Here is a 14,009-nt window from a genome sequence, read left to right as displayed (position 1 = left end):
CGGTGTAGTGAAAAATATGCAAGGGTTTAGGGCGTTCACCGAAAGCGACGCGCCATGCTGGTGCCCGAGTATAGTGTTAAATGAGCAAGGGTTCTCACATCATAGACGGATGTGGGTAAAGAAGTTAGTCCATAGGACAGATAGTAGAACAGATAGTGGAATAAAACACAAGATAGGCATAGAGAACAATAGAAGAATATCATAGAAGGAGATCAATTAGAAAAGAACAGGATAAGAGGAGAATCAGAATTGGTACTTGGAATATTGGATTACTTACAGAAAAATTAATGGAGCTTGTGGATACCTTGGAAAAGAGAAGAGTGAATATTGCTTGAATTCAGGAGACTAAATGGGTAGGAGAGAAAAGCAAGGAAGTGGGTAATTCAGGGTACAAACTGTGGTTTACTGGAAATGAGAGAAATAAGAATGGAGTGGGCATAATCATAGACAGGACATTGAAAGATGCTATAATAGCTGTGAAAAGAGTAGGAGATAGAATTATACTGGTAAAGCTAGTATTAGAAGGAGAAACAATAAGTGTAGTTAGTGCTTATGCCCCACAAATAGGACTAGATAGTAAGAGTAAACAAAGGTTTTGGGAAGATATGGATAATCTAATGTAAAGCATACCGAATGAAGAGAATGTTTTTATCGGTGGAGATTTAAATGGACATGTAGGAAGTGATAGGCAAGGTTATGAGAATGTTCATAGAGGTTTTGGTTTTGGCAGTCGAAATGAGGAGGGAAAAAACATCTTGGATTTTGCTATGGCATATGACTTAATACTAGCAAATACCTACTTTATAAAAAGAGAGTCACATTTAGTGACTTTCAAAAGTGGGCAGCATAGAAGCCAAATTGACTTCCTCTTAATCAGGAAGACAAATAGAGCTCTATGCAAGAATTGCAAGGTCATTCCGGGAGAGGCATTAACAAGTCAATATCGGTTAGTGGTCTTGGATATCAAGTTTAGGAACAATTCAAGTAAGGTTAGAAGAAATATTGTAGCTCGAACAAAGTGGTGGGAGTTTAAAGGAGTAAAGCAAGTGAAGTTCAAAAATGAACTTATCGAGTCCGAAACATGGAAGCTAAATATGGAGGCTAATGGTAAGTGGATACAGATGGCATCAAAGATTAGAGAAGTAGCTAGAAAAGTACTTGGAGAGTCTAGAGAACATGGACCACCCTCAAAAGAGAGATGGTGGTGGAATGAGGAAGTACAAAAGGTAGTGAAGAGAAAGAGGGAATGGTATAAGAAATTACCTAAGTTTAATAATGATGAGGCATATGAACAGTACAAGATAACAAAGAAAGAGGCAAAAAAGGCAGTTAGTCAAGTAAGAGCGCAGACCTTTGAAATGTTATATGAGAAACTTGGAACTAAAGAAGGAGAGAACGATATTTATAGATTAGCAAGGACGAGAGAAAAGAAATATCAAGATCTCAATCAAGTAAGGTGCATCAAGGATAAAGAAAGAAAAGTATTGGTGAAAGATGAAGACATTAAAGAAAAATGGAGAAATTATTTTGATGATTACTTTAATAATAGTCAAAATGGTAATAACATGAATATAGATTATAGAGCAATAGAAAAGAATATGAATTATACTACAAGGATTAAATTTTTAGAAGTAAAGGAAGCACTTAAGAGAATGAAAGTGGATAAAGCCTGTGGACCCGATGGAATACCAATTAAAGTATGGAAATGTTTGGGAGTGGCATGGTTAACTAAATTATTTAATAAAATTCTAAACTCAAAGAAAATTTCTGATGAATGGAGGATGAGTATTTTAGTACCTATTTTTAAAAATAACGGAGACATACTATGAAGTTATGGGAGAGATTTATGGAATATCGACTTCGTCATGATACTTCTATCTCTCCCAATCAATTTGGCTTCATGCCCGGTCGTTCAACTATGGAAGCGATCTTTCTCATTAGAAGCTTGATAGAGAAATATAGAGATGAGAAGAAAGATCTACACATAATTTTTATCGATTTGGAAAAGGCTTATGATAGTGTTCCAAGATATGTCTTATGGAGAGTGTTAGAACAAAAGAGGGTATCTATTAGGTACATACAATTGTTGAAAGATATGTATGAAGGAGCATCTACTATTGTGCGCACAGTGGGAGGAGACACAAGAGATTTTCCTATCTCAGTTGGATTACACCAAGGTTCAGCTAAGCCCTTACCTTTTTACATTAGTTTTAGATGAATTGACGAACATATACAAGAGAGTATCCCTTGGTGCATGATATTTGCGGATGATATAGTTCTGATAGATAAGACGGGAGAAGGAGTAAATAGAAAGTTAGAGTTTTGGAGAAGTACTCTAGAGTCAAAGGGATTTAAGTTAAGTAGAACGAAGATATAATACATGTATTGCAAGTACAGTGAAGGACAAACTGGTGATAGAGAAGGAGCTAGTTTTGATAGAATAGTACTGTCCCAAAGTAATCACTTTAAATATCTTGGCTCAGTCCTTCAAGTAGACGGGGGATGTGAGGAGGATGTTAGTCATAAGATTAAAGCCGGATGGTTAAAGTGGAGAAGTGTCACGAGAGTTTTATGTGATAGCAAAATTCTCAATAAGTTGAAAGAAAAATTTTATCATACAGCCATACGACCGGACATATTATATGGAAGTGAGTGTTGGGCACTGAAGAAGTCATATGTGTCTAAGCTAAGAGTTACGGAAATGAGAATGTTAAGGTGGATGAGTGGCCATACTAGACTAGATAAAATCCGTAATGAGAGTATTAGAGAAAAGGTAGGAGTGGTGCCAATTGAGGATAAGTTGAGAGAAGGGAGATTGAGGTAGTTTTTTGTCATGTGAAGCATAGACATACGGAAGCTCCAGTTAGACAACTAGAACACATTAGGTTAGAGGATAAAAAGAAAAGAAGGGGTAGGCGTAAACTGACTTGGAAGAGAGTAGTACAACATGACCTAGAAGCATTACACATTTCAGAGAATTTAACTCAAAATCGTTTAGAGTGGAGAAAGAGAATCCATATAGCCGACTCCAAATTTTTAAAATAAAGGTTTAGTTGAGTTGAGTTTCATGTGTGACACTTTGATTGACCGGCTAGTGGAGTGCCTAAACCACAACTATTTACTGATTATTGACTCTCTTGAATTATGTTGACTGGTAAATTGGCTTCCTACATAGCTGGATCTGGTTAACAAGACTATGGTCATCTCAAATGTTGACAATGAGCAGTAATTTTGTGCGAAACCATGAGAAGAATGTAGCAATTAACAGAGCTAACATAAAAAATTATTCTTCACGAAATTGGCCTTCATGTCATGGTTGCTTGATTTACTTGCCAGTTGTGGTTCTTGAATTTTAATTTCTTTGAGACAGCTGTGCCTAGATTCCTAAGTTGTAGACCTAGAAATAGTTAATCTAATTGTGGTCACCCCTAATTCATACTTAGGTGAAATTAGACATATTTACTAAAAATAATATTACCTCCTATTTTTATCGGGGCTTTTGGGTTTTGTATGGTGATTAAGAAATGATTAAATAAATCACTTTTATAAAAATATATTAGTAATTGATTAAATTACCATTTATTTCTCCTAATTATTTCTTGTATAAATATTTATTATATTTGATAGAGATATAAAATTGAAAAAAAAATAATATTGCGTAGAAAATGCACCAAATAATTAAAAAAAATTCAAAAATAATAGATAAAAATAAACAAAGAGAGTAATAGGCATAATGGAATGTTGTTTAGTAATGATTTTAAATTTCATTCAGTCTCCGTGATAACTTATATAAATTTTTATTTTCTAACCTTGAACTGTTTAGTTGATGTATTCTGTTTTAAATACAATAATTAAATAGAAAACTTAGTTTAAATTGAACAAAAAAATCAGGGAGTAAACAAAATAAAAATATAAAAATAAGATGATTAAATAATTAATTTTATTAAAATAAAAAATTAAATAATAATTCTTCTTATGTAATATTAGAAACATGTCATACGTGGGCAATTATTTTGCATAATTAATTTTGAATGTTTGCTCCTCTTTATAGCAAAAAATAGTGATCGTGATCAAATTACATGAGCAATTAGATAGATTTTTGTTTGTTTTTTTTAACATTAATGTCAAAATTTCTGTGCTTCATATATATATTTTCATCAATATAATAATTGATGTTCTGAAGAAGACTTGGTGAAGGAGTATCAATTAGTCCAATTCAACTAATTTATATATATAGAGAGAGAGAATATTGACAAAATATTTTCTTACTTAAAAAGAAATATCACTAATCAATTTGTGATCAAATGTTTGGTTGTTCTGTAGAGAAGATTGTGGCTTTTCTTGGAAAAGTTTTTAGGCATTTGTTATATTTACTTTGGAGACTGATGGGTTGATTTGATAAATTGATGACTCAGATATAAAATTACATTATTAAATAAAGAGTTAACTAGTAAAAATTTGGATAATTTAATGGTTGAATTGATGACTCATTGACTCAATTAATTTAAAATTTTTTAAAAATATCAATAATATTATATTTTAATTTATATTTAACCAATAAATAAGATAATATGTTTATTTTTTTAATATTTAATGCATATTAATATTTCATACTACTAACAAGATAATTATTCATTTATAAAAATATTTTTATTATATATATAAATTATAAATTTCGAGAATAAAATATTTAAAATTTTATATTTTTAATATTTTTCTATAAAATTTAAAAGAATCATTAAAATATATGTAAATATAACTTAATGAATACTAAAATATTAACTTTAAAAATAAAATTTAATTGATTAAATTTATTTAATTATATTAATGAGTATAATATTTAATTAATATATATTTAATTATTTTTTAATAATTCATTAATTTACTAGTCGAATCAATGACCCTATTCTTCAATTAAGTTATAAACTTCATAACATTTTTTTTTCTAAACAATTCACCTTAATTAGGAAATAATAGGGATAATTGATTACAGTTATACCCTGTAATCAATGAAATTAAATGGTAACAAATTTGACTAACCAATTTCTAAATTCTCACTTGCATAACAAGTATTCTTGGAACTTGGAATCCTTGAAATTAAAAATTATCATATCATATTATATTATATTGCATTTCATTTTCATTTTTCAATCAAATGTATAAATAATTAAATTGCTCAGTGCATTTCTTATTATAAATTAGCATTAATTTACTTTTCTATATATTAATATTGAATTGAAGGGATGGATGAGTATGATTCCATTATAAATCCAAGGAAGGAGAAAAGTCCTCATCATGTGGTGGAAAATTATAAGAATATGTATATGAGATGAAGATGTGTTTGTTTTTGGTATATATAATTATATATTATGTGAATTCTTTGTATATTAGAATTGAAAATTTAATTTGCAAGAGGGAGAAATGTTCCTTTTCCTATTTAAGAATCTCAGAGGTAATAAAATAAAAAGGATTTTCATTTTTATTTTATTCCTAGTCAAAGTTTTTGGCCCCAATTAGTTAATTAATTTTTTTTTTTCAATCTTTTGATTTATATCCTCAAGAATTTTTTACTCTAGGAAAAATTTTTTAATTTATCTTCATGGAATCTGAATTCCAATGGGTAAACTGCTTGTTTCTTTATGTTTTTATTTATTTTTGTTTTATATTTATTGATTTTTCTTATGTATATACAATTAATTTTCATTTATTTATATTATTTTTGAATATATGAGCTATGTATATTGATTTCTTTTTTTTTTTTAATTGCATGATATCATGGGTTCAATTTTTATATATTTTCGCTTATTATATTAAATTGATTTTTTTAATAAAAATAAATTATTCACAGTTAAACCTTGATTAATAAGGTAACTACTAATTTATAAGTTTTTTTTTTAACTTTTTTACAAAAAAAAAAATAATACCGCACATTCTTTAATAAAATTATGATAATTTTATTAAAATATACTAAATTTTATATTCTATATACACACTTTTGCAAATGATGTGGGATTTCGAAGCTAGTATTAGGTTAACTATAAAGATGGAATTTTAGTTAAAATTTTTAATTTTATTAATTTAATTTTTAATTATAATAATTTAAATTATTTAGTAAATAAAAACAAATGAAATATTTACATGTCATGTTAATTAGAATAAAAGACTTATATTTTATTGATAAATTTCATATGCAAATTAAGTAATTTCATATTCAAAAGATTTAATTATTAAATTTTAAAAAAAAATCAAAGTTGATGGTCATATTGATAAAATTAAAAACCTTTGGTAAAATTGAATATGTTGATAGCTTTTGACCCAATGGGGGAGAGGAGGAAAATAAAAACAGGTTTATAATGCCATATATGTCTGCTAAAATCTCCCTCTCTCATTCTCCACAGTCATAGTCCGTACCAAATGAAGTTGTATGATCATATCAGTTTATGTTCTCTTTCTCTCATCTTTCTTCTTTGCGCTATGAGCTTGCAGTGGCTACAAGCTGATGCTTCAGAAAATGAGACTGATAGACTTGCTTTACTCAAGTTTAAGGTAAGGATAACTAGTGATCCAAATCGAATCTTGAACTCATGGAATGACTCTTTCCATTTCTGTAATTGGTTTGGAATCACAAGCAGTTTCAGGCATTAGAAAGTCACATCCCTTGTCTTAGATGGGCAGAATTTGTTCAGATCCATGTCACCATCCATTGGGAACCTCAGTTTTCTCAAGTTCATCAGCCTTCGGAATAATAGTTTCCGTGGTGAGGTTCCACAAGAAGTTGGTAGGTTATTTCGCTAGTAATATTTCCTTCTTAACAACAATTCATTGGAAGGCAAGATTCCGACCAACTTGACTCTTCGTTCTCAACTCAGGGGGGATTGGATTACAAAGAAATAATTTATCAGGACACATACCATCAGAACTTGGTTCTTTATTAAAGCTTGAGGAGCTTCAGCTTCGAGTGAACAATCTTAGAGGAGAAATCCCAGCTTCCTTGGGCAATCTTTCTTCACTCACCATCTTTCATGTGACACTCAACAACTTGGTGGGAAATATTCCTGAGTCAATGGGCAGATTAACAAGCTTAAAAACTTTTGCAGTTGGAGTTAATCTTCTATTTGGTACAATCCCTCCATCCATTTTTAATATCTCTTTTGTAATACAATTTGAAGTTACACATTGTGACACGCCTTACTCGTTTACAGTGTAGCCGAGCGAGGCATGTCACACCCGGTACCGGAGCGTCTTAACTTATCTTTTTTTTTCTTAGTATTTACATTTTATTTTATTACTTTAGGGTCAATTTATCAAACGGAAAAACTGACAGAGCTTCCCCTAATTTAAGCGTAATTTTTCACGATTTTCACCTGTTAAAAATCTAAATAATATAATTTCAATAATGTAAATTCTTTCTCATATTCAATTCTAATATTCCATCTCAATATTGCAACTCATAATTTCATACATAAATAAATTCATATTTGAATTTCATAAATAAAAGATGGAAATCTCATTAATTACATAATTTACAAATAATTACATGAGTTTGTAATTTACATGGCAAACTAAAAGTCTAACTATAAAATACAAAATCACTGATAAGCCTAGTGGGTCCTATCAAAATACACTGTAGATGTAGTGACACTGGACACAATGCAAATCTAGACTCTGATCTCCAGTCTACAGTTTACTGGGCTCTCGCTCTGTATCTCCAGTACCTACGCGTGGCAAAAAGCAATGCGCTAAGCAATACAGTTTAGTGGTGCCAATATAAAATAAAAATAAACTAAATAAATAAAGATGCACAAGTTATGTTTTTATTTCATGCAGACTGAAATTTTAGTAATTATTAGTAATATTATTAATTTAGTACTTTTTATATTCCTTATTTGGTAATAAATTATTAAGACTTATTTTGGTTGCCCAAGTAACCTATACCAGTTGACTGGACTGGATAAATGGGTAAACTGGTGCTGGATACCAAGTATCTCGGGCCGTTACACCATCGGTCATAAAGTATCTGCCAGGTGTGCAACAGAACGGCTAACAAGCCATAATATTCATTGGGCACAAGGCCAAGTATGTCAAGGGTATCAAAATGGCCAAAGCCATAATATCACAAAATAGCACTATATGCCATAAATCACGGAATGGCACAAAGCCATACGCAGTACTGCTATCGGAACCCTATTGGCATGTCAACTTATTCAAACCAATCATTCTAGGCATATTAAAAAAGTTAATTATTTAATTCTTTGCATTTAATGTTTGGTGGTTACTATTCACCTTACTATTCATGCAAAAATATTGACTTTTTCATAATTAATAGGTATGCTAGTTCTAATTATACCAAAATACCACATTTTGGATTTTACATTTGTTGGCATTGGTTGCCAATCTCAAATCAAAACTAAATTCAACTAGTTCACACAATTTAAACACTGAATTTTTTCACTTTTTCTCTTTCCTTTTTCCACCAAATTCTTCTCCTTGATGAAATATTAAGGTTCAATGTTGGAAATTTGGGGTTTTGATGAAGGAAAGCTAAGGAAAATTAAGCTTTATTGAAGACAAAAATGGAAGAGAGAGAGAGAGCAATGGTTCGGCCAAGTGAATTGAAGAAGATGAAATGGATTTTTGGTTTAATTTTTATCCCTTTTATTCTTTTTATGATTGCTTGTTTGATTTCCATTGGGTAGAAAATTATAATTACATCATGGTGACCTCATGCCCATGTAATAATTTGGATTTAAATTTTATTTTCTTTTTCTCTTCTGTACTCATTTTTAATTAAATTTCTATCAATATTTATTCACATTTTATATCACATAACTCACTTACTTAAATGGACAAGTTGGTCAAAAATCATATCTGAAGGTGAAATGACCAAAATGCCTTTCGTTTTACTTATTGAGCCAAAATTATTTGTACCGATTGATTTAATTTTTCTTATATTTCCTTAGTAATCTATTGGCATCTAAGCCTCAATAATTCTTCGCTGGAGTCCCAAAAATTATTTCACAGGGTTTTTCATGGGTCGAGGGTTGCTAACTGTCTTTACAGTCACTTATTGTTAGGTCATCCGTCGCCGGAGTTATAGCTCATTTAACCTTAGTGCATTTCATTGTTTAAATTTTTTCTTAATTTTTGTTGTCATTATTTTGGTTATTTATGAATCCTCACTCTAGTTTAGATATAGTTTTAAACATTTTGACTGTCCAGACAGATATTAGTCACCGAAACAGTAGAATGTACGGACTATCTAAAGTGAGAATGTTACACACATAACCAGCTAAATGGGAGTCTACCAGACAACATAGGCCTCACTCTCCCAAATCTCAATTTTTTTGGTTTTGGTGAGAATAATTTTGTTGGATCAATCCCAGATAAACTGTTAAATGCGTCTCAATTGGAAATTATTGATCTTGGTTTGAATAACTTTGTTGGGCAAGTTCCAGTCTTTCTGGAAAATCTGAAGAACCTTTAGAGGATAAGACTTCATGGGAATAATTTAGGAACTAATTCAACTAATGACTTGGCTTTTGTTTCCTCTCTGGTAAACTGTACCAAGCTGAAAATCTTGGATTTTGGCAAAAACAATCTTGGGGGCACCATTCTTGCAGGATTTGAGAATCTCATCAACTTAACTGGATTGGTCATGCACTATAACCTTTTCACAGGTGTTATTCCCTTTTTTTTAGGCAAGTTTCGACAATTACAAGTTTTAGATTTAACTGGAAATAGATTATTTGGTTTGATTCCATCCTCCTTGGCAAAACTTTCAGGATTGTCTCAGCTCTTCTTATCAAAGAACAGATTTGGGGAAGAATTCCTTCAAATATTGGAAACTTAAAGAACTTGAATATCTTTTCCATTTCATAAAATAACCTCAGCGGAGCCATACCCCATGAGCTTTTAGGCCTTTCTTCCTTATCATAGGAATTAGACTTGTCACAAAACTCATTTACTGGTTAACTGCCTCCAGAAATAGGGAAGCTTACTAGCTTGAAAAAATTAGACATCTCTAGAAATAATCTTTCTGGTGAAATTCCTTCAACCATTGGAGATTGCTTAAGCCTGGAATATCTTTACATGCAATTTAATTCCTTTCGAGGAACCATCCCGTCCTCATTGGCTTCCCTAAAAGGCCTTCAATATTTAGATCTTTCACAAAATAACTTGACCGGACGAATTCCAGAAGGTCTCCAGAGCATTCAATATTTAATTTATCTAAATCTTTCTTTCAATAATCTTGAGGGTGAGGTACCAAATAAAGGAGTCTTTAAAAACACAATTGCATTGTCACTAATTGGAAACAGTAACCTTTTTTGTGGTGTCCTGAAGCTGAATTTGCCCAAATGCCTCGACAAGGTGATGAAAAAAGGAAAATCCCTTGCATTTAAGCTAGTAATCATAATTCCTAGTGTAGCTTTGTTTGTCGTTATAATGCTAGCCATTCTTTTTATGCATTACAAGAGAAAATCACAAAAAAAGTCATCTTCTACTGCATTCTCAAAGATGAATAGCCTTTAGAGGTCGTCTTCTGAATCCTTAATGATGAACCACCTTCGTTTGAAGGTACCTTATAGAGACCTTTCTCGGGCAACAAATGGGTTCTCCTCTAATAATTTAATTGGATCTGGCAACTTTGGCTCTATATATAAAGGACTTCTAAATCAAGCAAAAAGAGCAGTAGCTATTAAAGTTCTTAAGCTTGAAAGAAAGGGTACTTCAAAGAGCTTTATAGTTGAATGCAAAGTGCTAATGAATGCTCATAATCGGAATCTTGTCAAGATGTTAGCATATTGCTCAAGTATAGATGGAAAACTTGATGAATTCAAAGCTCTAATCTTTGAATTTATGCGAAATGGGAGCTTAGAGACATGGTTGCATTCTGATATTGGTCATAAAAAACAATCAAGAAATTTGAAGCTTCTTTAGAGACTAAATGTTGCTATTGATGTGGCATCTACCTTGCATTATCTTCATGATCTCTACAAAAGACCAAACATTCATTGTGATTTGAAGCCTAACAATGTTCTTCTAGATGATGATATGGTTGCTCATGTGTTTGATTTTAGTCTGGCAAGATTCCTATCAACTTCCTATGCTTCGTCTCAAAGTAAATTTAGCACCACTGGAATCAAAGGAACAATTGGTTATGCAGCTCCAGGTATCTGGCCATCTTCATTATAATCATATTTTATTCATTGATAATGGTAACAATTCAACCCAATTAATTCTATGATTTTTAGAATATGGAATGGGCTCTGAAGCATCGAAGAAGGGGGATGTATGTAGCAATGGGATCCTATTATTAGAGATGTTCTCAAGAAGAAAACCAGTTGATGACATGTTTAGAGAAGGTCTAAATCTCTAATGACTTTGTGAAGGCAGCATTGCCACAAAGAATAATGCAGATTGCGGACCCAAACCTCCTTGCAGAAGAAATAGAAGAATCAAAAGCAACAAAAAAAAGCAACCAAATAAGACGATCAGAATCTAACAGAAGAAGATGAAGGAATCAATGACAGCAAAAACTTAAGCAATATGAGAGGAAATGTGCTACATTGCTTGGTTTCAATGCTTGAAATCGGGGTCATCTATTCAGCAGAATCGCTTAAAATATGAATGAGCATGAGAGAATTCGCCAATCAACTGCACTTGATCAAGAATGTTTTTCTTAAAGAACGTGGTCTAAGCAATCCAATCCGATAGACACCACACTTTTGAATAAGAGACCATAGACAAAACATAGCACAATTTGTTAATTAGGAGAGTAAAACATTATGATATAGCTGGAATGTTATAGTTGTTGGGAATTCAAGTTGATTTTTTTTTTATTTAATGAAGGTGCTAATAAGTCAAATATGGCTGATAAATTAACCCATCTTAGCTTTCTTGTACCTATTGCATTTTATCGTATTAGCTTTCTCAATAACAATTCATTGGAAGGTGAATTTCCAGACAGGTTGTTATTAACTCAGTGTAATTGGTTTACAAGGGAATAATCTATCAGGAAAGATCCCAGCAGAGCTTGGTTTCTAAATGAAGCTTTAGGAGCCTTGACTTGGCATGAACGATATTAGTTGAGAAATCCCAACTACTCTAGGCAACCTTTCGTCGCTCACCATCTTTCATGTAACTTCACAACTTTTGGTGGGGCATATTCCTGACGAAATAGGCAGATTAGCAAGGTCAACAACTTTTGCTGTTGGCTCTAATCAAATCTCTAGTATTATCCCTCCATCCATTTTTAATATCTTATCTTTAATGAAGCTCTTAGTTACACAGAACCAACTCAATGGAAGCCTGACAAACAACACACGGGCCTCACTCTCCCAAATCTCAATTTCTTTGGCTTTGGTGAAAATGATTTTTCTGGGTCAATTCCAAATTCATTATTCAATGCCTCTCGGTTGGAAATAATTAATCTTGGTTGGAATGAATTTGCTGGACAAGTGCCAATGAATATAAGAAATCTGAAAAATCTCGACTTCATTGAAATAATTTGGGAAACAATTCAACTATAATCTTGGAAAAATTTTGGGGGGGTAGTTTACCCAATTCTGTGTCCAATCAGTCAATTGAACTCGATCTACTTTATTTTTGGGCGCAATCAACTCAGAGGCACAATTCCTACAGGTTTAGAAAATCTAATCAACTTAGTTGGACTGTTCAAGCACAATATTCAAATCACAGGCAGAATTCCTTGAGGGTTAGATTTCCTTATAGCATTGATGACTTTCAAAGAGTCGGCGCCTTCGACAATTATTGGTTGGAACCCTTTATTCCTTGCAAGCGAGATTGATTCACAATTAGCTATAGATTCCAAAACAAAGGGTCCTGGATACCAGGGAATACTTTGCGGCACCAACCTTGAGGTAGCCCATTCCAATCTCTAGCCAACGCTGCCATGGGCCCCAGGTTATCATTCCTGCTAATAGCACTATGAAAATTGATCATAATAGTGCCTGGTGGAGGGGGAACCACGATTTACTGTTATTGCAAAAAATTGAAAATTTATTCAAATTAGAACCGCAAAGAATGAGAATTAAAAGTGAACTTTATATAAACAAATAAAACTTAAATCCCAATAAATTTTTTTGTTACTAATTAATAACAAATTAAATGACATTTTTTCCTTAATAAACTTAAAAAATTATTTTATATTTCATAATTAATGATAATTTTTTCTATTTAATAACAGATTTTTTTATATTGAAATATAGAATTAATTTTGAAGAAAAGATTGGTCCACCTATGAGTGGGCTAATGGCTCAAGCCCATAAGCACTTAATATCCAGCTCATATCTCCAAAGGCCACAAAAGAGAATTTAGTCTCCTCATCATGGGAGCATTATGAAGGAAGTGGGAAACTTGTTCCCGTCCCCAACACGTTGCAATCGTATGTGTGTGATAGGAAGATTAGTGCTTATCTTCCATAGGGATTCTAGGGGCAGTTGAGACGCAATTTGGTAGAAAACAGAAATCAAGTTTTGGGCTCGTCCTATTGCTGAAGACATTTAGCAGTAACAAGCAAGAAAGGTGCTGCAATTTGGTCATCTCCTTGCGTTTTCTTTCACAAATAATTTATGTTCTAGAGTTCACTGCTTTTCAGATAATATCTTGATCATCAACTAATATATGTTGTTTGTGAACTTTATGAATTGCAATAAAGTTATCATTCAAAAATATAATATAAAATTTTTGAATTTTAAAATTTTATATAATAAATTTTTTAATTTTCAATAGTTAGTTTATATAATTTAGAATAGTAATGACGTGGATACTGTAAACAATTTTAAAGTTTAAAAGATTTTATATTATATTTTTAAATTAAAACATTTTTATTACAATTTCCAAAATTCAGAAATAAATGTCAAAACTTATCCCTAGCACATGTGATTCGTACAACACATCACGTGTATAGGACTCATGAAATGAATCTTAAAATAAATATGCATAAATATAAATCGGTTATGACCAATTAAATTTCCTACCTATTTCTT

Source organism: Hevea brasiliensis, chromosome 6, assembly GCF_030052815.1.
Source record: "Hevea brasiliensis isolate MT/VB/25A 57/8 chromosome 6, ASM3005281v1, whole genome shotgun sequence".
NCBI lineage: Eukaryota > Viridiplantae > Streptophyta > Magnoliopsida > Malpighiales > Euphorbiaceae > Hevea > Hevea brasiliensis.
Note: the sequence above shows the minus strand (reverse complement) of the source record.